This window comes from Dermacentor albipictus, chromosome 5 (genome assembly GCF_038994185.2).
Source record: "Dermacentor albipictus isolate Rhodes 1998 colony chromosome 5, USDA_Dalb.pri_finalv2, whole genome shotgun sequence".
Taxonomy (NCBI): Eukaryota; Metazoa; Arthropoda; class Arachnida; order Ixodida; family Ixodidae; genus Dermacentor; species Dermacentor albipictus.
This window is the reverse complement of record NC_091825.1, coordinates 27310514-27335998: the sequence shown is the minus strand read 5'-3', so window position 1 is coordinate 27335998 and position 25485 is coordinate 27310514. Positions and strand designations below refer to the sequence as shown.

Genomic DNA, 25485 nt, shown 5'->3' with positions numbered 1-25485 from the left:
AATTATTGAGGAGCCGTTCAACTGTATGAATGCGGATGCAGCAAAGCTGTAGTACGTCACACGTGGGTTGTGAAGGGTAGATGTATTTGTATTGATCATTTGGTAATGGTAGTGATGATGGCTGTGTCATTCGGTTACAACCTTAGAAAAAATCAGAGCCCGAGGTAAATATTGCTACGACGTGCTGCAGTAGCGAACGGTGATGAGAGGACTGACGAAGTCGACGATCGCCGACAGTCGAGCGCACGCACTCCGTCTTATATGTCTGTCTTCTGCCCGTTGTATATACCTTGTAAATGTATTGTAAAGCGTCTTTTTTCCCCGTGACATTTTGGTGGAGGTGCAGGTTTTTGAAGTTTCAGGATGGAAGTAACGCAGCGGATGCTCCTTGGCGGCATCTACCATGCCAGCGCCAGGCGGGGACAGGAATACTTCGAGCAGGTCATTAACAATACCTCAACAATCCGCCGCCAACCACCCCGTCATCTTCACACAACCGCGTAACTCAAGTACCTGACAACACCGACATCGACGTTTGGCTTCAACTGTACGAACGGGTGACTACTAGCAACAACTGGGGTCCGACACTGTTGCTAGCGAACATATTTTACCTGGCAGGCATGGCACGAGGGTGCTTTCTAAACCACGAAAAGGAACTTACGAGGTGGGAGGTATGTAAGCAAAATGGGGGTTCATCACTCTGTTCGGCAAGCCGATCGGATGCCCTCCTGCTGCACAGAAAGAACTTGCATGCCGCGCTAAGACTTGCATCGAGTCCTATTGGCGTGCATCCAGGACGTGCTCGCGCTTTGTCGCAAAACCGATCACACAATGCCAGGCACGGAAAAGGCTGCGCATATACTCAAAGGTACCGCTGATGACGCATTTACATTTCTACTTTTCAAGAACTTATACACACTGCAAGACGTCATCAACGAATGCTGAAGCTTTGAAGAACCAAAAAATCGCCGCATTACTCCACACTTCACATGCCTTCCGGACATGGCTACGACGTCAACTTGCGAGGACCTCCTTCTCCCACCCGTTCCACCCGTTGCTGCTGCATTCGACAATATTGTGCGCATCATCCGCCACGGGATTTAGGCTGCTTCCCCAGTTCCTCTTCGGGTGCGTAACCTCGACGAGTCCCATGTAACCCTTCCCTTATACAAACCGTCGCGCGTCAAGTACTTGCAAACGCAGGATTACAGACGCTTTGCTCAGTCAACGGACTTGACTACCACCCACCCTCCGCACCTGAGTTAAAAAGAAAGCCAAATGATAGCCCTCGTTATCAAAATTGCGCACAATGGTGCACTTCTGTTGTGAACGCGTTGGACACATTTCCCGCCATTGACGCAATGCTTGGAACTCGCAGCCTTGGCCGAGCTATCGAAACATTCGACGTCCAGGTGCTAGTTTCCGAGTACTGGTACACAGTGACAATGACAGCGCTCCGCCATCATTGTCACCACGACAAAACCACAACCCTTCGCGATCCTTACACCTGCCCCACTCACCTCCATGTCGTCGCTGTCCTTCTCCCTCACAATGCCGCAGCTCGTCGGAAAACTGACGGACGCAGCTCGGAGAGGTGAGCCTGCCACGATGACCCGACCCAAAATTCATTTGTCCACACTACCAGGACATCGCAAGCTCATCAAAATAGACGTGGACGCTGTACCTGTCATCGCACTCCTTGGCACCTACGCCCACATATCGGTCACGAACTGAAACCTATGAATTTGTCTGAGGAAAGTTCTTACTCCAGCTCCCATCATCTTGTAGTCCGCGTAGCCGATGGTGCGACTCTGGTTGTTGCTCGGTTGTGTACCACTCGTGTCAGTGTTACCGGACGCCACACTTCAGTTTTGTTTTACGTCTTGGATCAATGCCCCCATGTAATCATCTGAAGACTTGACTTTCTCTCGGCACATTCGGCTCTTATTGACTGATCTGCAGGGGTTATCCAGCTGGCTTATACTCATGCAGTTGAGCTTTCTGATCTTACGGCGAGTCGTTGTGTTCCGCCGATTACATTCGTCTATCACTACTCGCGGTAACGCACATCGATGTGTCTGCTGATCCCCCTGTGGACGACGGCGATAACATCGTCTCGCCCAACGCTACCGTCCTCTGTTGGCAGAATATCACGTGCCCTCACACTGTCATCAGTATAAAGGGAAATGCCACATGTCTCCCTATTGTAAATTTTGGACTATCCGCTCAAGTGATAGCCAAGGGGTATGTCTCTTGCAACCCTAGCTCCAGCCTCTGACTATTATGTTTCCATCTTAACTGAGCCGACTGCACCACCTCATTCTGCTATTGATTCAAACCCGACGATGTTAGATAACGTAACGAAGATGATCGCCACTGACCTTCCGGCCAAGCATGTACACGCGCTTCGGGGCCTGCTCATGTCGTACAGAACATTTTGATCTCAATAACCAACTCCTGGGCCAAACGACAGTTGTCAAGCATAGGGATCACGCCGGTGATGCCGAACCCATACACCGACATTTCTATCGTGGCCCCTCCGCTTAGCGCCAAGGTATACAAAAGGAAGTTGACAAAATGCTTGCCCGTGATATCATCGAAGCTTCTTCAAGCCCATGGGCATCTCCTGTCGGGCTGGTTTGAAAGAATGACAACAGCTGGCGCTTCTGTATTCGCTACCGGAACCTTAAGTCACAAAAAAGACGTGTGCCCCTTACCTCGGTTAAATGACGCCCTTCACTGCCCCAGGGGTTCCAAGTATTTTTGTTCGATAAACCTTCGTTTCACGTACTGACAGATTGTGGTTGACGACATGGGTAATATAAAGAGGGCGTTTATCGTACCTGATGGGCTCGATCAGTGCAAGGTGTTGCCATTTGGGCTATGCAATGCCCCCGCCACATGCGAAATAATGAAGGACGCCCTCCTACGCGGCTTAAAGTGGTCAATCAGCTTCTGCTACGTCGATGATGTCGTTGTCTTTTCGTCAACATTTACACACACCTATGGCGTATCCCGACAGTTCTTTTGGTGTTCCACAAAACGAGACTTCAGCTGGATTCGACGAATTGTCACTTCGGTCGCCGGCAACTTACTGCGCTCGGACATCGCCTCGACAATTCCAATCTTCGTCCCGATCCGGAGAATGTTGGCGCGGTCAATGACTTTCCTGTGCCCTCCTGCGCAACCAGCGTTCGAAGCTTTGTAAACCTCTGCTCCTATTTCCACAGATTCATGCGAAGTTTTGCTCACATCGCACGCCCTATAACGGAACTTCTTAAGAAAGGCGCTACTTTTGTCAGGGATTCCGACCAAGCTAGTGCATTCGCTGAGCTGACGACGCGACTCACATCGCCACGAATTCTCGCCCAGTTTGACGTGTCCGCGCTAATGGAGGTTCGCCACGATATCGGCGCTGTTTTGGAACAACGACAGCATGGTTCCGACCATGTGATTGCTTACGTTAGCCGTCTTCGGTCACTGGCAGAACGCAATTACTCGATCCCCGAACGTGAATTTCAGTAGCTAAATTTCACCCCAACCTCTATGACGGCTTCTCACGGTTATCAGCGATCACCACGCCCTATGCTGCCTTTCGTATTTAAAAGTTCCCGCTGGACGTCTCGGTTGGTGGGCTTTACGGCTCGAAGAGTACTTTACACAGGTGTGTATAAGACAGGCAGACTCCATCCGGACGTTGACTACTATTCACGTCATCCAGTTGGCAACAGAGGCAGCGCTATGACGCTATTCACGTCATCCATTTGGCAACAGAGGCAGCGCAAAAGAAGGACGTCTGACATTTCCCTGTTTGATTTCCCAGGTCTATCGAAAGCAAACCGTCATAGAAGAATACTAGACAAGCGCAGCGTGGCCACTGCTCAAGTGGGTGCGGCCAGACCATCCGGTATCAGCTGATCCTGCTGAACCTGCTGGATCACGTGGAGCTTGTCGTCACCGGAGCCTGGGATAAAAGCACGCTCGCATCGAAGAAGCAACATTTGGCAACAGAGGCAGCGCGAAGGAAGGACGTCTGACATTTCCCTGTTTGATTTCCCAGGTTTGAGACTTTTACCATATAGTGAAACTTATTTGTTTGTTAGCTTGCTGCCTCTGTTGCCACACCACTGTTGTCTTTGACTGCTTTTCATGATGTCAACCGAAGTGTCAAATTTAGCGCGGGAACTGCGCAAGGACATAAGGGAGCTTAAAAATAGTCTTGAGTTTATCAACAAAAAGTTCGAAACACTCAAGCAGGACTGCTCGAAAGTGAAAGCGGAAAATGTAGCTCTCAAAACATCGCAACTAGCACTCACGCAGGAAGTCGAGGGACTAAAAAAACAATTGCATGAAACATCGCTCAAGGTCACTGTTCAAGACCAATACTCTCGGAACAAGAACATCGAAATTAAGGGAATTCCGTATGAGAAAGCTGAAAATCTACTTAATGTGCTAGGCAAAGTAGGCGACGCAGTGGGTGAACCAATTAAGAAGGAAGACATTGACATTTGTCATCGAGTCGCGTCACGGAGGGCGGACATGGAGCAGAACATTGTGGTTGTTTTCAACCGCCGTGCAAAGTGTGAATAAGTGCTTGAGAAAGCACGGAAGGCTAGAATTAATTACTGTGACCTAGGATTTGGCAAGCGGCAAGCAATATATGTAAAGGAGCATCTTTGTCCGCAGCTAAAGAAGCTTCTGGGCATGGCAACGGGAATTGAACTGGCGATTTGTTTGGGTGAAGGGCGGTAAAATTTTAGCTCGGAAAACGGAAACATCTAATGTTATTCGAATTAGTAGCGAGGCAGATGTGCAAAAGATGTGCGAGTAGACGCGCCTACATAGATTTCATTGATCTGTTTCATATCTTATTTGCACCATGGGAACAGTTTTACCAAGAGACGTCATAAAGCCGAATTCGCGCGATTGCCTTTCATTTCTTCACTGTAACGCACAATCAGCTAGGCACAAGCACGACGAGTTGATCGCGCTTTTCGGTTACTTCCCGTTTCAATTTGACAATGTAATGGTAACGGAAACATGGTATAGATCAGAGGAAGAAGTGTTTCGAATGCCTGGTTTCCAAACCTTTTATTTGAACCGCTCTGATAGGTGTGGCGGGGGTGTATTACAGCTAGTATCTGATCAAATTTCATGTAGCGTGCTTCCAGCTTACTCTGCATCGACAACAGATTACGAAGTATTAAGTCTAGAATCACACAAGTGTGTTTTCACTGTTGTGTATCGTCCCCCTAGCGGCGACATTGACAATTTTTTTGAGTTTCTTGAAAGATTGTTGTGCTACATCAGCACAAATCACCTGCAACTTGTCATTGGCGGGGATTTTAATATTAATCTTTTAGTAGATACGCCGAAGTCTCGAAGATTGCAGATTATTCTTGATTCTTTCTGCTGTAGAAACGTAATTACGGCACCCACACGAATTTGTACCAATTCCGAAAGCTTGCTTGATTTGTTCATCACAAATAGCTCGGAAGGCTATGTACAGTCTGGTGTAACTGAAGGAAACATAGGAGATCACTCGCCCGTGTACATGATATATAAGGTTAATTACGCATTTTGGAAGTGTCATCGTTCTGAGCCACTTCAGATTCAAGCAATTAATAAGAAAACTCTAGAAACTTTTAGAACGGAAATAAGAAAAATTAATTTCAGCTCTGTACTTGACTGCACAGACGCAAATGAAGCGTATAATATATTTCTCCATACACTTTTAAAAGTTTAGGAAGTTTCTTTCCCGTACAAAAAACTTAAAAAATCGAGAAAGATTAGGAAACCGTGGCTTACTGATCAATGCCTCAGAATGATCCGAGCAAAAAATTCTTTGTATGCAAGGTTTTTTAAGACTCGGGATCTTGCGGACTTCACTTCCTTTAAAAAATACAGAAACAGTTTAAATAAATTCTTGAGAAGTGCCAAGAACAGGCATTTTGAAAACGTTTTTAATAGAGCGGGAAGTAGAAGTGATGTCGTTTGGCGTGAAGTAAATAAACTTCTACTGCCGGAATCACATAATAAGCAGGAATTAGAGCTGACAATTGATAACAAAGTAATCAGTGCTGAAGAATTAGCTAACAACTTTAACGAACACTTTACGTCTTTAACCCCAAGCACGCATAACATAAATGCAACTTCCTTTCTGGGTAGTCGCAATGCTTACACAGCTTTTTTTGAACCTGCTACACCAGAAGAAGTATACACGACCTTTATGTCTTTAAAGAACAGCACATCGCGCGATATAGATGGATTGCAGATTAAACCCAATAAATTTGTGCTCGATCTTTTGTTGCATGTGCTTACTCACATTTTTAACATTTCCTTATTAAACGGCGTCTTCCCTGAGAAAATGCAACGTGCCAAAGTGATTGTTATATTTAAGTCCGGAAACAAAAACGAGCTAACAAATTATAGACCAATATCTATACTTCCTGTATTTCGAAGGGTCTCGAAAAGATCATTTGCGCAAGAATTAGATCATTTTGTGATAAACATAGCATTCTAACAGATATGCAGTTCGGTTTCCGGCAGGGAATGTCTACAGAGCTTGCCTTGCTGACGCAAAAAGAAATAATTTTAAACAACTTTGAGAACAAAATGCTAACTCTAGGTGTATTCGTTGACTTCTCCAAGGCTTTCGATTCGGTTAACTATAATACTCTATCTACAAAATTAAACCATTATGGCTTTCGGGGGACTCCCCTTAAACTTTTGAAATCATATCTTGAACACAGAAGGCAGTGCGTCGCAATAGGATCAAAGCTTTCTTCAGCAAGAGACTTAACACAAGGCGTTCCACAAGGAAGTGTACTTGGACCGATTTTATTTAACATTTATATTAATGACATAACGAATATCAGTGAACATGCACAATTCATAGTCTATGCGGATGATACTAGCCTTTTTTTCAGGTCACTCGATATTGTGCAACTTACAAATATGGCAAATAAAACTTTAAATTTATTGCAAAAGTGGAGCAATCTAAACTCATTAGCAATTAATGCAAATAAAACTAAGGCTGTGTTGTTTACGCCACCACAAAAACAATTAAACTGCAATACTGTTCTTTACCTCGGCACAGAAAGGATAGATATAGTTGATACTGTCAAAACGTTAGGTGTAATTTTTCACAAACATTTAGTTTGGGATGCACACGTTGAGCGTATTATGTCCGCTTTGGCGAGAGCATGTGGAATGATCTGTCGATTACGACACATACTGCCCTCTAAGGTAAAACTAATGTTATATAATAGTCTTTTCCTTTCACATGTTAGCTATTGCAATTTAGTGTGGGGTACGACATCGCAAGCAAACATACGAAGCTTAAAAACATTACAAAAGAAAACTGTCCGACATGTTGTTAACGCCCCGTTTGATGCACATACATTCGAGATATTTCGTGCTCTTAATGTGCTCCCTATTGAATATTTCTATGATTATAACCTAGTCTCAAAAATTTAAAAATATTTTTGCTGTAACAACAACGTTTTCACAAACTTGTGCAACTTAGTCAAATCAAGGGAAGCGTTATATGATTTCCGAAAACAGAGCCAATGGGTGTTACCTTTCACAAGAACAAATTATGGTTTCAGGCGATTGCAGTACCAGGTGCCGAAAATATTAAATGTGATACAGGCTTCCCATACCGAACTAAATGCTATTACGAGAAAGGCACTGAAATATAATTTAATTAATAATGGTCAAATTTTATAAATAACATTTGTCATTTTTTCTTTTTCTTTTTTTTCATTTTATTTTTTAGTATGTTCCAAAGCTCGCTTTTCCATCGCTCCGCATTTTTTTTTGTTCCGCTGAACATTGCCGTTACATTGAGTGGAATTTTTGGTATTTTAAAGCATTTTTGTTCAGGTGTTCCTTGTCATTTGTGCATGATCTTTTTTTTCTCCACTTTTTTCTGTATATACAGATGTATGCCTACAGGTACAGATGCAAATATGTATAGATGCTGGGTTGGTGTAGATGCGCATGTGAATATATGTATACAGATGTTATAATTGTATATAACAGATACCAGATATCAGATGTATACAGATATCAATATCTGTATAATGTGAAATTGTTTTTGCACATATGTAACTGATTTTCTTTGTGAATATTCTGCAACTGTTTGTCAAAGACAGGGGACAGGAACCTCGTCAAGCTGCGATTGTGCAGCTTTTTTTTCCTGCCCTTGCATTTTCTTTTTCTGTGCAAAGGAAAATGCTAAATAAAGACTGTTTGTTTGTTAGACCATCCTGAGACCGGTGAGCCAACTTGTGTCCTCCGGCTTACCGCGTTTGGTGAGATCGCGAGTGAGCAACGACGTGACCCTTACCTGAGATACATCATTCTCAGCCTGGCCGACCTGCCAACATCCCCCTCTTCGCGTATGTTTGGGCCGTAAATGGCATATTCTACCGTTACAACATGCACCCTTATGGCCCTGAACTGCTACTGGTCGTCTCCAAGCTTATGCGTGAGACTGTGCTCGCGCAATTGGATAATGTCCTAACCGCTGGTCGTCTGGGAGTCTCAAAGACATATCACCATATTCGACGTCGTTTCTTTTGGCCCGGTATTTACCGTTGCGTTTGCCGTTACGTCGCCTCCTGTATATCTTGTCAGCACCACAAAAAGCAGCAGCCCTACCAGTTGACCATCTTCCGCCCATTGAAATACTATCTGTGCCATTCTCTCGAGTTGGCCTCGATCTCCTCGGCCCTTTTTCTCTCTTGCATAGTGAGAACTAGTGGACAGTGTTTGCTACGGACTACAACACCCGGCGAGCTATGTCGCGGGCTCTCCCTGCCAGTTATACAAACGACGTCACTGATTTCCTTCTCGACGGAGTGATAATTCCCCACGGCGCTCCCCAACAGCTCATTACCAATCGAGGCCATTACTTTCTCTCAAAGGTTGTCCAGGACACCTTGCACGCGTGCCCTACAAAGCACAAGTTTAGAACGGCGTATCACCCTGAAACCAACGGCCTCACAGAGCAGCTCAATAGAGCTATCACAGAAATGCTTGCTATGTACGTCTTTACCGACCACCAGGAGTGGAAGCCGCTCTGCCGTTCGTCACAATGGCCTACAATACGGTCCGCCATGATTCTGCTGGCGGGACTTCCATGGACGAGACCCTATACTACAGTTTGACACGATCCTCCCAGCCGTTCTCGATCGAACGCCACAATATTCCCGAGGCACGTGAGATTGCACGCCTGCGTCTGAAAATGGGGTACTTAAAAATTAACTCTTCTAGCACAAATTGAGTGAGCCATTTTCGTCTAATTTTCAAAGGAAAGCAACGACATATATATGACGCTCGTCCCTGCGATGCCCAATTTAACCCTGGTGACATCGTGGTTCTTTGGAAGCTAACGCGGCGAGTTGGACTGTGTGAGAGGCTAAATTCGCCCTACACAGGCCCATACCGTGTCACGCGTCAAGTGACAGACGTGACCTACGAGTTACAACCTCTCGATATCTCCACACCGCGATCCTCCTCTGATATCCTTCTAGTCACTTGACTGAAGCGATATCACTCAAACCTACCAATCGCCGGGACAATGCCTTCACCGCCGGGGGTCATGCTACGAGGCGCTGCAGTAGCGAACGATGATGAGAGGTCTGACGAAGACGACGATCACCTATAGTCGCGCGCAAGGGCTCCATCGCGGGCTCCAATGCCTGTCTTGTGCTCGTTGTACATACCTCGCAAATTTATTTGCAAGTGTCTTTTCTCCCCGTAACAATATATACACCACCGCTGCTAAGTGACTTGGATTAGTGTGGCACTTAAAAATGCACTCTTCAAGCACAAATTGAGTGAACCATTATTGTCTGATTTTAAAATCTCCAAATTGAGATCTCCAATGATCGGTGTTAAGGAGAGCAATTTCCGGTTGAGATGCGAGCGCGCGTCTTTTCCTAGCGCTCCGTTTGTTTTCGACAGTTACGCGTGCTGTTCGCGTTTCACATTCTTCCTCCGCACATCCTCTTCATCCGTGTCGCTTCGGCCACGCGTCGAGACAAGCCTCGGAAAGGTGCGTTGCTTATTGCCTGTTTTGCGACCGCTTCTACGCGCGAACGGCCGGCCTTGCTAAGCCTAATGCATCGCCACAATTGCATTGATGACCGAGACCGGGTCATCGAAGCTACCTCTATCTGACGACAATGAGCAACACCATGTACAACCCGCTTTGATGTCGCCAACCGAAGACTGGAGCCAGGAAGCGGCTACGCAACGTGCCGAAGGCGTTGCGGAAGCGTCTACCACTGAACGCTTTGGTGGAAAGCGTGTCGAACGCTGTGGGCATGCTACCGCTGACCAACAACATAGACAGGAACGCCAGAGACGAAGGAACGCTCGGGAACCGAACGAACGCAGCCGCAGCCACCACCGTCGTCATAGAGACCGTTCTGCAAGTCTGTCAACGATGGCCAGCGTGGTGTCGAAACGCACGCGCCACGACTCTTTCAGGTCATCGGCCTACGAAGAGGCGTCCGCCCCTTCCAGCGACGAAGACAACAAGCAAGCACAAGCACCACCGACATCTCCAAGCCTACAATCTGATGTGACAATGCCACGTCAAATAGCGACTGGATGGCATGCGTCTCAAGAACTGTTTTCTTACGAGAACTCAGCTGAAAAGCTAGAGACAATTCGAGACGCTGGAGCCCTCTCCCAGGACACGTTTGAAGATTACGGTGACGAATGAGCGTGGAAAGTGCAATAACGTAAGCACAACCAAACACGGCCCGAGAAGGAAACACCGCCAGAAACTTTCATGCTAGTCGTGAAACCATGGGCAAACGTGGCGCTCACGACTCTACCAGGCAAAGACCTCCACCGCAACTTCGTGACGGCCACACTCGCTGCCGTCAACACCAAGCTTTTGACGTAGCGCTGCAACCATAGAATTTCCTACAAAAATTACTAGAGTGAACTCTGGCGCTGCAGCCGTTGTCCTACCATGGGAATGATGGGAAGCACATGGATTTGTCTGATCTTCGTGCTTGTGGATTCAAACGTCCTTGTGGCTTTGTATATTACGCTATATAAATCTTATTGTCGTATATTTCTGCGCAATCTATATTCTTCGAAGTGCAGAAGACGCCGGGAACGCGTACAATTGCTAATAATTGCAACGATTGAGCTTGTCCAGATGGCCAAATCGAAACGCGCCAAGCGTCTCAAGGCACTGGTATGCCTGCGATAAATTCACAAGGGCGTTTCATTCGCTTGTCGATAGATGCGTCCGTGGCTTAATGGTTTAAATATCATGCTTCTTAGCTAGAGTCCCTGTGTTCGAATCCTGCATTCGGGCAATTTAAATTATGTTTATTTAATTGTTTGTTGTGCAATATACTGTTCAAAATGACGAGTTTACAAGGTTATAATGCCGTTTGAAGCGAAAAGGACGAAGTTTAGGCAAATCCATGTACTTCTCATAATTCCCATGCTGGGACAGCCACTCCCATTGCAAGTCCCGCAGACACTAGCGCCAGAGTTTCCTTTAGTAATTTTTAGCAGACGGGCTTCTCAAGCTTTCACGACTAGACGTGAACCACGGACAGATGCCAGTACAAGTGTATCAGGCACCCGGACGAGACACGTGCCGAGGCGTTATATACAACGTTGACTGCAATGAAACAAAGTCTAAACGCCGCGCTGCCTTGACCTGTGAGCATCGACGCATCCTTGACGCGTGCCCAAGGGAAAAGCGTAAGACATGTCTACTGACTTTTAATGACGCCACCCTCGTAACACAGTCGTGTATTACAGCCACATCACCCGAGTTTCAATTTACGAACCAAAAAGCATCGTGTGTAATCGTTGTCATCGCTTTGGTCACAAAGAGGATGTCTGCCCCAACGATGCGGTATGTACTACATAAGGCAGGACCCACGAAGGTTTCACTACTGGCGATCAAAACAAACAGACGATGCCCAGGTGCCGCAACTGTGAAGAACGTCACATGGCGACTGACCCGAAGTGTTCAATTAAACAGAAGTCCGGCGCAAAAAATGCTAAGAAACTCCGCTCAAGGCTTTGCTCTCTCGTAGAAGACACGGCGCACACCGACCCAGAAGCCGCACTGGAACTGTCCAGTCCCATGACGTCAAATTGACGAAGCAGCTACTTGAGCGTGAAAACATCCAAACGCAACCACGTACCATAAAGGAAGCAGTGAACGACATTGTTTCAAAGAACTGTGCGCAACCAACAGCGGGAGGTAACGGGTGTAACTTCAACTACGCAGCAGCGCTCACGCGAACTAAACCAAGTGGAGACAAACCGACGAACTCTTAACCTCGTACCACACCTGTGCTACGTTCTCCATCGCAGCCGGTCGATACATCGAAAGACAATGTAGAAGCTGAGATTGCATAACTCGCATGACAGAACGCCGAACTGCTGCGGAAACTAGAAGAGAACGGAAAAAGGCTTGCAGCACTTCTCGAACGGGTTCGTGCCAAGCGACAGCTGCAGCCATGCAATCTGCTGGAGCTCACTAAAATGCAAGAAACAGCCTCTATTACCACAAAGCAGACAGACCTGGCTCTGGTGGTAAAACTTTTGCATCCTCTCCTCCAATCACAGGAGAGAGAGAGAGAGAAAACATTTATTCGGACCATCGAGGTGGTTGTTCTTGAGGTCGAGTGGGTGGGGTCCTCATTCCAGGACTCTACTGGCCATGGCTGCTCGACGTACTTGCTGGACGAGAGCTTCTTGTGCACTTCCAACGACAATATGGCTTTCTCCAACAGTTCTTCGCCTCGCGTCAGTAGCCACCCCGGCTTCGCGTACAGCCCTCGACAGTACCGCTCCACACGTGCTACAGTGGAACTGCCTTGGGCTCGGCACCTGTTCGACACAACTGTACATCTTGTTTGAGTGTGTCCGACGCCCCCTCGCGCGTTTACGTCAAGAGACTAATGGCACAGATCGGACACTACGACAGTTTAATCATTATTACCAACCATCAATAGAGCATAGAAAGAGGAAACGACACCGAAACCTGCAGAACAATGGTATCGCCAGTGCAGCCGACGAAATTGCAATCCGGGCGCAAGCGGCTGTCTTTGTCCGCACAGACATTCCGCAAACGCAGATTGACACTCCTCAGTACTCGACTGCTGTGTAGGAGGTGGTTGGCTGTCCGTTGCAACTTTACAAAGTGCAATGCAGTGCTGGTATCGGTGTACATGCGCCCTGAAGTTAGCTCCACACACGCGGTTCATTCACGTGGATTCGCGCTTTGCGGAGACGTTACCCAAACGACGACTTCCTAATAGGTGACGATTTCAACGCCAAGCATCCGCAGTGGGGCTATGACTATCATAGGCCCCATGGAACGGCACTCGCAGATGCAACGGATTAAGCTGACTGAGTGCTCGCACACGACACCGACTACGCCTCCGGCACCGCCCTCGATAGTTGACAGCGTAACACGACCTCGGACCTGACATTGTCCACACCAGCCTACGTGAACGGCTGGTGATGCGATCCGGACGCCTGGGGCAGCGACCACAATCCACTATGGATTACTTCGAACGTGGGACCAAAGCACGCGGCCAGGTGCACTGTGCGCACGATTACATGGGATCCCTACAGAAGAGCATTTGCAGAGCAACCCAAGACTCCATCCGCACGAGAGCGGGCGTCACGCGTCCTGCGTAAGGCCACTGCTGAGATTGAAGTAAGAGCTGATGCTCCGGCGCCGGAAATACATATGCGAAGCCTTTTAGATGCGTGCAAGCGAGCACAGTTGACGTACGAAGCCAATGGCCGACGACATCACGACCGTGTGCGACTTTGTCGTCAGACTGCCATCGCTAGACGATACGCCAAGCGACTGTATCGAGAACGTTGGAGCCAGCACTGCTCATCATTCTACCAAAGAACTGGCCTTCATAAGGTGTGGCACACGTTCAAGGCTATGACGGGTTAGCGTAAAACACGCAGCGCTATTTCAAACGTCTTGCTCAAAACTAGCCAGTCAGTCAGCCAACTCCAAGATGATGCCGCAAACACGTTTTTCTCCACAACCGTCGACCCCCCCAAACACCAACCTTTACCGTACAAATGCCACCTGTAACCGATGAGGGCCTCCAGGCCACATTCTCACTCTTCAACTCGAACAGGCACTTTCTTCCATCAACGCACGCAGTCCGCCAGTCCAGATGGCGTGACATGGGCGGCTCTGAGGAATCTGGAAGAATACGCAAAAAAGCAACTTCTCGAGGAGATTAACGAAGTGTAGGTCAACGGTGAAATCCCAGCAAGATGGAAGCATTCGATCATCGCACCCATACGGAAACCCAACAAACAGCCAGATGTACTGTCGGATCTGCGCCCTGTATCTCTCACACTTACTACATGTAAGCTAGCGGAGCGAATGGCCCTGAAACGCATATCTCACTTTCTAGAAACAGAGGGTCGCTTTCATCCACCAAAGACAAAGACAGCCTCCTAATTGTGAGGGAAAATGTACTGCGTCGAAGGACAGTCGGTCGCGCAAAGCGACACTTGAGCATCCTCGTGGCGGTGGACCTCCTTAAAGGTTTAGACACTGTGATGCATGAGGCAATCATCCAGGCAGCTGAGAGGTACAGAATCACAGGCCGCCCCCTCCACAATGTGCGTTCCTTCATTGAAGATCGCACTTTTTCTATACGGGTAGACGGAGACGGCGGGAAGGTTTACCCAAACATGGTGGGAGTCCCACAAGGCTCCATACTGTCGCCCCTCCTCTTTAATTTGACTATGATAGGCCTGGCTGAGCAACTGGAAGCTATTTCCGAACTGGGCTTCACAATTCACGCAGATGACATCACTTTATGGACTGCTTCAAGATCAATTGATGAGCAGCAGGAGACCCTGCAGTCGGCACTTGACGTTATTGACCACTACCTGCTACAAACTGGCATGCGGCCACCTCCAGTGAAGATAAACTATGTTGTGGTGATCCGAGGTTCAACGCAGGACGAAGCAAAGCGCTGCGGCAAAATGGCAGGACGAGGCAAAACGCTGCGGAGAGCGCAAAAGTCTATGCGCGTTCTTGGCATACCTATTGACCTCACAGGCACAGCGGTTGGGTAGCTCGCAGGCCTTCGTCGAACATGGCACAAGAATATGCACCTCATAAAACGAATCTATTTCTGCATGCGCGGTGCTGCTACCGACGTATGCCGAAAGCTTGTTAGTGCTTTGCTGACATCCCGAGCGATATACGCAGCACGCTGGTATGACCTGCTTGCTCGGCACTGGACACAGCTAGAGGTACTCCACACATCAGCTCTTCGTGTTATCACAGGGCTCCCGAAAAGCATGTGTCGAGGAGCTACATCGCTGTGCGAAGTTGCCTACCCTCCGTGCAACCATCGAAGCATCGAAGGCAGGACACGAGAAAAGCCTGAAGCACACCAGAAAAGGCAGGACTCCACTGGCCTACAAGGAAAAGCATAAATCAACTATGCCACAACTGCCATCCCACATTTCACCGTGGGATGAAATTGCTGTCATCGACACTATGCCAACGCCCCCCAACACGGGCGCCCAACGTGCGCACCGCCGGGCAGAATTCGCTACGCGTCATGCGCAGAAATTGGCAGATGCACCGCCCAGCCATGAACAAGTGTACACTGATGCAGCCTTCGACCCACGCACCAGCGAGGGAGCAGTCGCCTATCACGTAGCGGGTTTTTGTGCCTCACATTCTACCTTTACAACTGGTGATTCTGTCTACCCAACGGAACTTGAACTCCGCGCAATAGTCTGGGCATTAAATAGTTTCAAGTATCACGCAAGCAAAACACATCGATATATACACCGACTCTCAGGATGCGCTGCATGCCTGCAAGTCGCGCCACACAGTATCATCGGAAGTACTCCTAGTCAAGCAGGCCTTCAGGCGTGCGGAGGCCCATGTGGTCACTGGAACACTTCATTGGATCCCTGGTCACCAGGGCATCGAGGGAAATGAGAAAGCCCACGAGGCGGCGCGCGCCCTTTTTTCCAACCGTGTCGTCTCCCTAGATCCTTCAGACACCATCACAGCCAGCACAAGCAGCACGACAAATGGAGCCCCGCATGACTCAGACAGAGCTCTGAGAGCAGCAACCAACCGAAGCAAGAGGGAACTCCGTGCGAGTGTGCCATCAGACGCGGAGCCACTTCTCGTGGGTCTTGCCAGGTCGGGGCAGGTGCTGCTGCATAGGCTCCGTTCCTGCTTCGTCCTCTCGCCGGATGTGTTGGAGGGCTGGCGACAGTGCAGGCCACGCCGGGAAAGGTACCCTCCGTCTCCGTCTTCCAACTCCCTTCCATCGCAGGAACCCGGCCCTCCCACGGCCTCCTCGGACCAAGAAGCACCCCAGGCGCTACACAGGTGCTCTGACTGTGACACGGCCACGCAGCCATCCGCAGACCATCTGTTTTGGGAGTGCCAGCGACACGCTGAGCAGCGGGACCACAACCTGAGTGTGGTGCGAGTATTGTCGTACGAAGAGTGGATTAGACCGGCAACTGGCTCGAAAGATTCCCACAGGGTCATTCTGGCCTCGTCCTTGGCTTTCGCCAAGGACACGCCGCTCCTAGGACGGCTCCGAATACGCCTCCTCTCTCCTCTTCCTACTCCCGATTATCGGCCTTTGAGCAATCCCTCAATAAATACATCTTGTCATCATCATCGGTGATTATGCTATGGTTCGCTATTGCGGTTTGCCAGATCCTCCAATAATCTGAAAAACTTTAGGTATATCGCAGAAGAAGGCGACGTAGTTTTTCTTGATTTTGTTGAGTGAGGGCAATGTTAATGTCGAAGTTCCCCTCATCAGTCACCATCAACGACGCCTCATGGGATGCCTCATAGAGCGCGAACACCATGCTTATTATGGCGAACTCTTTCAAGACAGCGACAGTCGTACCCCTGTTGAGGTGCTTGTGTTATATGCTGAAATTAGTTATTCGCACAGCCGCTTTCGGGGGCCTCCAAGCGGATGCATGACACTCTGTGCGACACAAATTTGGCGATCAAAAAGCAGCTGCAAGTTCACTTCTACGATTGCATCGCTGCTTGAGAACGCGCCTGTTGCGACAAGTGCCATGACGCTCGCATTTGGCGGGATGCTCTCTTGATCGCAGAGGATGGTGAACGCAGCGCGGTAATAATGATTTCTCTGCACGGTTTCTGACTGTTTCGACTTAAGTGTTAAGGTTTTTGTCGGTAGGTCGATCACTGTATCGTTTTCGTTCAGAAAGTCCGCCCCGAGGATCACGTCGCGAGAGCACCACGGTAGGATGATGAATTTCAAAGTGTGGGTGTAACCATAAACAGACACTCGCGCAGTGCATCGTCCCGTCGAGGTTATGAGGTGCCCTCCGGCCGTGCGTATTTCAAGACCCAGCGAAGCGATTTTGAATTCTTTGATTTGCCCCACAAATCTTCCACTAATGACGAAGTAGTCAGCCCCGCTGTTGACGAGTGTAACCACTGGACGTCCGTCTAGGTTCACATGTAAGTAGGCACATGGCGTTCGGCTTCAATATCGGTCACCGACTGTGCAGTCTGTCCGTTCGCACGGTCTCGGCTGCGTCGTGGGGAAGCTTCGTGGCAAGGTACTGTTGCGGCCTAAAGCGGTGTCATAGAATTTCTGGTGTCGGTTCAGGGTTCCATGTTTTGTGGTGTCGTTGCGTGGGTTCGCAGTGGCGTAGCATCAGGTCGCGTCGTCGGAGCGTCGGGTTGCGTCATGGGGTCGGATTGCATAGAGTGGTGGGAATGTGTCGTGGCTTGAGAATGCGTCGTGGTTGTAAGAGGGTTACTTTGTCTTCGCTCAAGAGCGCTGTCACCTCCAGACGCTGCAGGCTTCAGTTTCTCCTACGAGGACTCAGCGACCTCGTCCTTGCGTAGTCTTGGTACGGCCATGACGTGCGGCGAGGGTAGGGTGGCGGGGACCGGAAGCGACGTAGGGCGGGATCTTCGATAGCTCGAAGATAGGCTTCAATTTCTCGAGGCCGCTGGTCAGTAAGTGGTCGAGGATAGTGGATGTTGTAGCCGCGGACGCCCCTTATACGGTACGGGCACTCTCGTAGGAGGTGGCCGGCTTCACCGCACTGAAAAAAAGTGGTAGTCGATCTGGCGTTCTCTAGACGTCAGTCTTCCTCGGGGTGGTTTGCAGGAACCTATTTGAACTGGCGGCCTGCTGCGGGCGTGGCGGTGGCATGGTGGTTTCCATGCGATGTCGTAGCATGTAGGGCTCCCGTCCCCAGCTGGTTAGCCTCTCTTGGCTTTTCAAAGCGGTGGCGTAAATCGAAACGCATGGATCCTGGAAAGGAGGCGATAACGTCGGTGCCATCTCGCTGGGATCGAGTGTCCCCAGCGCTTGATGTACATTGTCCCGTACGACTTCGGCGAGTGAGAAAATTTGAGTTGCGCATGCGGTAACAACTTTCCCTGCTTAACGCACACGATGGGCCGGATGATATTTCGAAGGGCCACCGCGGAGTCACTTCGGGGATCGTCGCAGTCTGACGGAGGAGCGCGCAAGTTGCGATCTACTGCTTTATGTGAAGCTCGAGCGTCTTCACGATGGTGGTGGCTTCGCTAATCCACTCGGCGACGATGCTCAGCGGGTACTGAAGCTTCTTCTCTTCTGTGATGTTCGTGTCCGCTTGGAGGATTAGCTTCTGCACTTCTTTCAGAAAAACGGTTATGGACTGAATGGGATGCTGCTTACGAGTTTGAAGCAAAGCCTCAGCTTGTTCTTTGCGCAGAATGCCTGCCAAAGCTGCAGATAGCTGCTTCTTGAAAGCATCCCAGTATCCAAAGACAGCTACTGGTTCTCGTACCAGGTTGTAGCGGAATCTCCAAGAGAGAACAAGACGTCGCGCACTTTCTCTTCGCCAGACCACTTGTTGAAGATTGCAACTCGTTCGTAACGCTCGAGCCAATCTTGCACATCCCCACAAGATTAACCGCTAAAAAGCGGAGAGGTACTTGTGGCTGCTGGACGAAGAAAGGCGCAGGTGTGTTGGCGGCTTCTTTGTTGATTCGAACGGTGGTTCAAGCGGCGACGAGTGACAAGTAGTGGTCCCAATTCAGCCGGTAGTCCTTGTAGTCGGCGGCTGCTCCGGGTTTCTTCCTTCTTGCCATATCTGGATGTGTCTTCCGTGTCACCAGCTCCAGAGGCACTTGGGCTGGTGTCCCGGCTCTGTGGGAGTGCCTGAGGCATAAGCACCTCCATCAGATGTGACGTAGATGACAACGAGTTGGCTGGCACGCAGGGAGACAGAGACACTGCCGGAAAGGCGAAGCACGGATTGCGATAGCAAATTAGTGGATAGCTGCACGACGTACCGAAAGTAATATTATCGGCCGTATAAACTTGTGAACATTCGCTTAATAACTACTAGGGTTGATCCAGAAATAAGGTTCCCGCAGATCTCCAGCCAACGGGAAGGTAACAATGCTGCGCGCGGCAGTTCCCCCCCATCTTGATTCTCCCCGGTCCCGCTCTGCTGCGTCGCTCATTCTTGGCTCAGCAGCTGTCGGATATGGAAGTTCCCATTGTTCAACCCGCAACCGCGAGATTCGGTCCGTAATTCGCTTTTTGCACGCCAAAGGGACTCCACCCGTGGATATTGATCGTCAGTTGACAGAGTTATATGGTGACAAGTGTATGTGTGTTCAACACGTCCGAAAGTGTTGCAGGTTGTTTAGTGCCGGTAGGAAGGAAGTCCACGATAAATAATGGAGTGGAAGACCATCAGTTGTGGAGGTGGTTATCGAGATGGTCCAACGCGAAGTGCTTCTATACAGGAGGATCACCGTCCGTGAACCTGTTGCTATTTCTGCGCGTTCTTACAGAACAGTGGTAAGAACTTTGACTGGAAAATTGGGTTATCACAAGTCGATGGGTACCGTAGCTCTTGACATCAGACCACAAGGGGAAACGCCTCGGTAGTGCTCGCCAGTTTCTTCAAAAGTATCAAGAAGTTAAGGAAGGATTCCGTGAACCTATTGCTCAAATTCCTGGGAGTGCTTACGGCACAGAGGTAAGAGCTTTGACTCAAAATTGGGGTATCACAAATGTTGTGGTCGATGGGTGACAATGCCCGACCTCACGTGTCCCGTCAAATCCAAGAACTTTTGACGAACTTTGGGTGGACTATCTTGCTTCCCCCATCATGCAGTCCAGACCTCACGCTTAGTGATTATCACTTGTGCCCCAAGTTAAAGGAACATTCAAGTCGCCAACGCTTCCGGAGCGATGATGAAGTGAAAGAGGTGAAACGCTTCCACAACGGGTTGGCGGCGGAGTTCCACAACATTGGGTTACAGAAATTGGTGCCCCGTCTACAAAAATGCGTAGAAATTGATGGCGATTATGTAGAAATTTAGGGCAAGGATTTCTCTTTCCAATTATGTGAATTTCTATGAGAATAAACAATCTTGTCTGTTTCTAAAATTGGTGCGAACGTTATTTCTCAATCAACCCTCGTAAATTAACAATGACAGAATGTGTAAGCGGGACTCAACGAGGACGTAGAAAGAAACAGTCACACGGAGACAGCGCTTTGTGCATCTGCTTCTTTATATGATCTTGTTCAGTCGCGCTTACACATTCTGTCATGTATTAACTAGCTCGTCAACGTGTGTTAACTAAATTAACCAGCACGGTGTGACACGTTCACAGGTAAACATGTACACGCACCGCTCGATGACAGCGGAAACTGTATGTGAAAACGCTAGAGTTGGGAGTCGCGGCAGTAGCCGCGAACCAATTGACCTCCGTGTGGCTATCGCTTGAACACGTATGAAACGTCGCAAGCACAGCGTATACGAAGCTACTGGCACTACACGCACTCTGCAGGCATCGCAGATCGTTTTGAAGATGAGGCCCACGCGGGCGCGCACTTTAGCCATGTTGTAGGCTGCTTTCAAGACATGAGCGCCGGCAACGCGTCCTTACGGCGTCCGCCGAAGGCGTCTACTACGGCATCCGTGATTCGCGTGGACAACAACGGTTGTGTCCGCTCTGTACGGAGCGTCCATAGAGAAAGGAATACTTATAACAAAAGCGGACACTCCGCGTAAAGTGGAAACCGGAAATATGTCACGCTATAGTATCAACGCCAACCGTTTGCTGCGGCAAGCATCGAAAAAAAAAAGAATGTGAAATGAGATTAACGGACATTGTTTCGTCTTTTAATTCTTTCTCGACAAAAGCAAAAATATCTGCGTATAAATTAAATTAAACTTTGCGGCTTACTTCCGTTGCCTAGCGACAGGCGAATTGGCGAATGACGAGCAAGATGCTTGCGTCATTCGGCAGACACGCCGCTGAAGCGCGAGAGACCGGCCGCGCATAGAGAAAGAAATTCAACAAGAGGGGACACTCTTCAAAAAGTGGCAACAGGAAACACGTCACGCCTAGTTTACTCTCCATCCGTTAGTTGACGCGAGCATCAGAAAAAAGGAACATGAAATAAACTTCCAGACAACGTTTTCTTTTTTTTATTCTTTCCCACTAAAAGTGAAAAAGCTTTGCGTGTAAATGAACTTATACTTTGCAACTTATTTTTCTTGTGTTGCCTAGCAACAAGCTAGCGGCACATCAGAAGCGCGTGCATACGTCATGCGCCAGAGAAGCCGCAGGAGTGAGCGAGGCCGGCTGTGCATGTGAAGCTCGCGTGCTCGGCGACCCGTCTCTTTTGGATGTAGTCCGTTTTTGGGGCTCCCGGCGTTCTCTTGTGTTCCGTCTGCATTTCGATACGGCACCGCTGCACTACTGGACTGCAGCAACGTGAGAAATTTCGTTTGACAGTCTGCGACGCACTTCCAGCACATTTAGGCTTACAGCACAAAACTGAACCTATATAGTGACGCAGTTATCGAAAAACAGCTCCGCAGTCCAAGGCTAGTTATTATGAGTTAATTACTCGTACTGGGAGATGTTTGCGACGCGTTCTATGAACCCAAGCATAATTATAACTTATTTCGGTAGTTTTTGGGCACGCTCGCCGCACCTGGCTTTCTAACGAAAAGCACCTTGAGCGGGTGACGCAGTTTCGCGTGTACTGAATCTTACCGGGATAAGTTTTGGCGCTTTCTCTAACCCCAGACATTATTGTAACTAATTCAACTACTTTTGGGGGGACCCGCCGTGGTTGCTCAGTGGCTATGGTGTGTGGCAGCTGAGCACGAGGTCGCGGGATCGAATCCCGGCCACGGCGGCCGCATTCCGATGGGGGCGGAATGGGAAAACACCCGTGCGCTTAGATTTAGGTGCACGTTAAAGAACCCCAGGTAGTCGAAATTTCCGGAGTCCTCCACTACGGCGTGCCTCATAATCAGAAAGTGGTTTTGGCACGTAAAACCCCGTAATTTTATTTAATTTTACTTTTTGGGGTACTTTTCATGCACAGTGGCCGCGCTCTGCGCAGTGGCGCAGTTAGCGAAAAGCAGCTCGGTTGTGTGCCGCAGTTAGTTTCGCGTGTACTGAATCTTACTGGTAGAAGTTCGTGACGCATTTTCTAACCCGAAAAAGTCTTGTAATTTATTTGGTAACGTTTTGGGATATCTTGATGCTTGCTCGCCGCGCCAGGGGTTGTGAAGCTGTTAGCAAAAAAGCAAGCCGGCCACAATGAGTTAGTTCTGCGTGTACTGAATTTTAGTGGGACAAGTTTGTGACTTTTATAGCCCTGCAACAACATATAGCTTATTTCGGTACTCACGCTTGTCGAAAGCGCGACGAGCGATTGCCGAGAGTGATCACACGGGAGTGTTGCATGCACCGGCAGAACGCATTAAAGATAACACGGAGGAGCTCAAGAACATGATATTTATCTATTCTGAGCGACTGAAAACACGCTTTGCACCCACGAATCTGTCGAGTGCGACTAGAAGGCATTCTGCGAGCGTGTAACATGACCTGGCTGAGCCTGTGTTGTAGCCAGCTCTGTTTACTTGGCGTACCACCGCGTCGACTGAGGCCAAGTTGTTTTGGAAACGCGCAGTCACCCGTGAATTTGTGCACTTAACGTGCAGGAAATAGTTCCCGGGAAGGGAGGGGTGCTTGGAAATCGGATGTTTTGTTCAGATTTTGTGGCATTGTTTGGGAGGAGTCTTTGCTGCGGAATGTATGTAAAAGTGAATTTATCTGTAATGCCGCTCATTCACCACTTACGAACGTTTCGCCTCTACACGCAATACTCCTGTTAGGTCAATATACCAAAGTGATAGATGCTTGTAATTTACTTTCTTCCAGCTGATGGCATCCGGTGGAGCTTCGTACGGCAACGACTGCTGCTTACCTGGTGCCCCAACTTGGGATGAATGTAGAAGAAGCCCGGAACGAGTATTTATATAGAGCAAAATAAACGTTTGATCATTTTACAAAACGTCTTGCGTTTTCATTATGAAATTCCACCTGACGTATTCGGCGGAGTCTTGCAAAGGTCGTTCGCAATCATTTTTACTAAATAATGAAACGATTCCTCGCCAAGGCCATGCGTGGTTCAGCAGAAGCGAAAAAAAAAAGATGCCATGCCGAACAGCGCATTTGGTTTTAAGTTTGATTTCTTGGGTTGCAACACCAGTTTTAATTACAATAGCCGCACCTCCAGACAGTCTACTCGCGTGTTCTCGGTCAGACCGAAAGACATTGTACTTGTTTAAAATGTTTTGTTTGTTTAGGACCTAAGTTGGTCTCCTGTAAGTATAAAGCCACCGAGGACAGTGTGTTTAGCCGTTCTTTTATGTCACTGTAGTTATTTATTAGTCCTCGGCAGTTCCACTGTATAAGGAACGCCATGTTTGATGAGTAAAATTAGGATGCTGGTTTTCGGGGTGCCAATAGTGGGGTTTTTTCTTTTCTTTTTCGCTCCAGGGAGCTATGCTTCTGCTGCAGCAGAGGCGAGTTTTGTGTTATGTCCATTGCATCACTAGAGGATCTGGACTTCCGCGGTGAAGCCGCGGGTGTACGATTTCTGGGCTTCTCTCGACTGGGGGAAGCCTTGCGGACGGCCGACTGAGAGGCCGGCGCGCCTTTGTTCAGAGGTGGCAGAGCAGCCTTCGCTGCGTCTGCCGGGGGCGGGAGTGGCCCTGCCTCAGGCTTTGCCTGGGCGGTGGCCGAGGCCTAGTGTAGTGTGTCGCCCCTGCGCACCACATCGGCGAAATTTGTTTTTGCTTTGAATTGAAATGTCGAGGAGTGTCGTTTTCGTGCGTCTTGATAAGTTATGTTTTCCTTGGTCTTGATCGTTATGATTTCTTTCTCTTTCTTCCAGGTCGGACATGATCTCGAGTACGCGGGGTGATCCCCTTCACAGTTCGCGCACAGTGGTGCAGCCGTACAGTCCACAGATTCATGAGCATTTGAGGAACATTTGGCACATGTTTCGCGGCCACGACAGCTCTGAGAGCCATGGCCGAATCTTTGACATTTGAAACATCGTCTCGGATTTGGAATGTATGGTCTTACAGTTATTCTAAGATAGCCTACTTCTATGGATTCGGGGAGTTGGCTGGAGGCAAAGGTCAGGATTATGTGTTTTGTAGGTATTTTCTTCTTGTCTTTTCGGATTTTGATACGATGGACTTCCGTGACATTCTGGTCTTTCAGACCATCCAACATCTCTTCTTCAGAAAGGTTCAGGAAATCGTGCTCAGATATTACTCCTTTGACTGTGTTTAGTGAGCGGTAAGTAGTTACGGTTACCCGGACGTCTCCAAAGGACACTAAGGTTGGGAGTTTCGAGTATTGTGCTTTCTCTCGGATTCGGAGGAGTAGGTTGCCACTGGCTAGCTTCGTCACCTTGTAGCCAAGGCCCAGGGCGTAAGTCAGAGGTTTTGATACTATGAATGGGGACATTTTTCGAGCTGGTTGATCTGGATATTCACTATGTATGACATGATACCTGGGGAAATGTTCGTTTATTTTTTGGAAGCATTGGGAAGTTATGTCCTCGGTCCGCACTGTTTTTGGAGTGTGATCATTTTCTGAGAGAGGTGGAGCCATAAAGTGCGTTTAATGTTCGGTCATGATGCCAGCCGCCCACCATGGAGCCCAACAAGGGGACGGGACAGGAACTCGCAAGCAAGTCCTACCCACGCCAGCTGTACACCTCAACTATAGCTTAATACGACATAACCAAGGTAGGTTAGCCACACAAGGCTGACCCTTGCCACCTACGAAAAATTGAAGTGACCAGAAGATACGAGAAGACAGGACAGGTGTGAAAGAAGAGGGTAAAGAAAAAGCGTTTAGAGCGAGAAGACAGGAAAAGGTGACTGCCGATTTCCCCCGGGTGGGTCAGTCCGGGGGTGCCGTCTACGTGAAGCCGAGGCGAAAGGGGTGTGTTGCCGCCGCCGAGGGGCCGTGAAGATCCAAACACCCGGCATTGGCTCAACCCCCAGGATCCCCTTTTCCCCAAACACGGCTAAGCCGCGCACGGCTACAC

General features: G+C 48.8%; 1 protein-coding gene across 3 annotated transcripts in view; it reads right to left on the bottom strand.

Annotated features, from left to right (window-relative positions):
* LOC135898223 (uncharacterized) overlaps positions 1–25485 on the bottom strand; it is a 311361-nt gene that overhangs the window by 168218 nt on the left and 117658 nt on the right. The window lies entirely within an intron of this gene.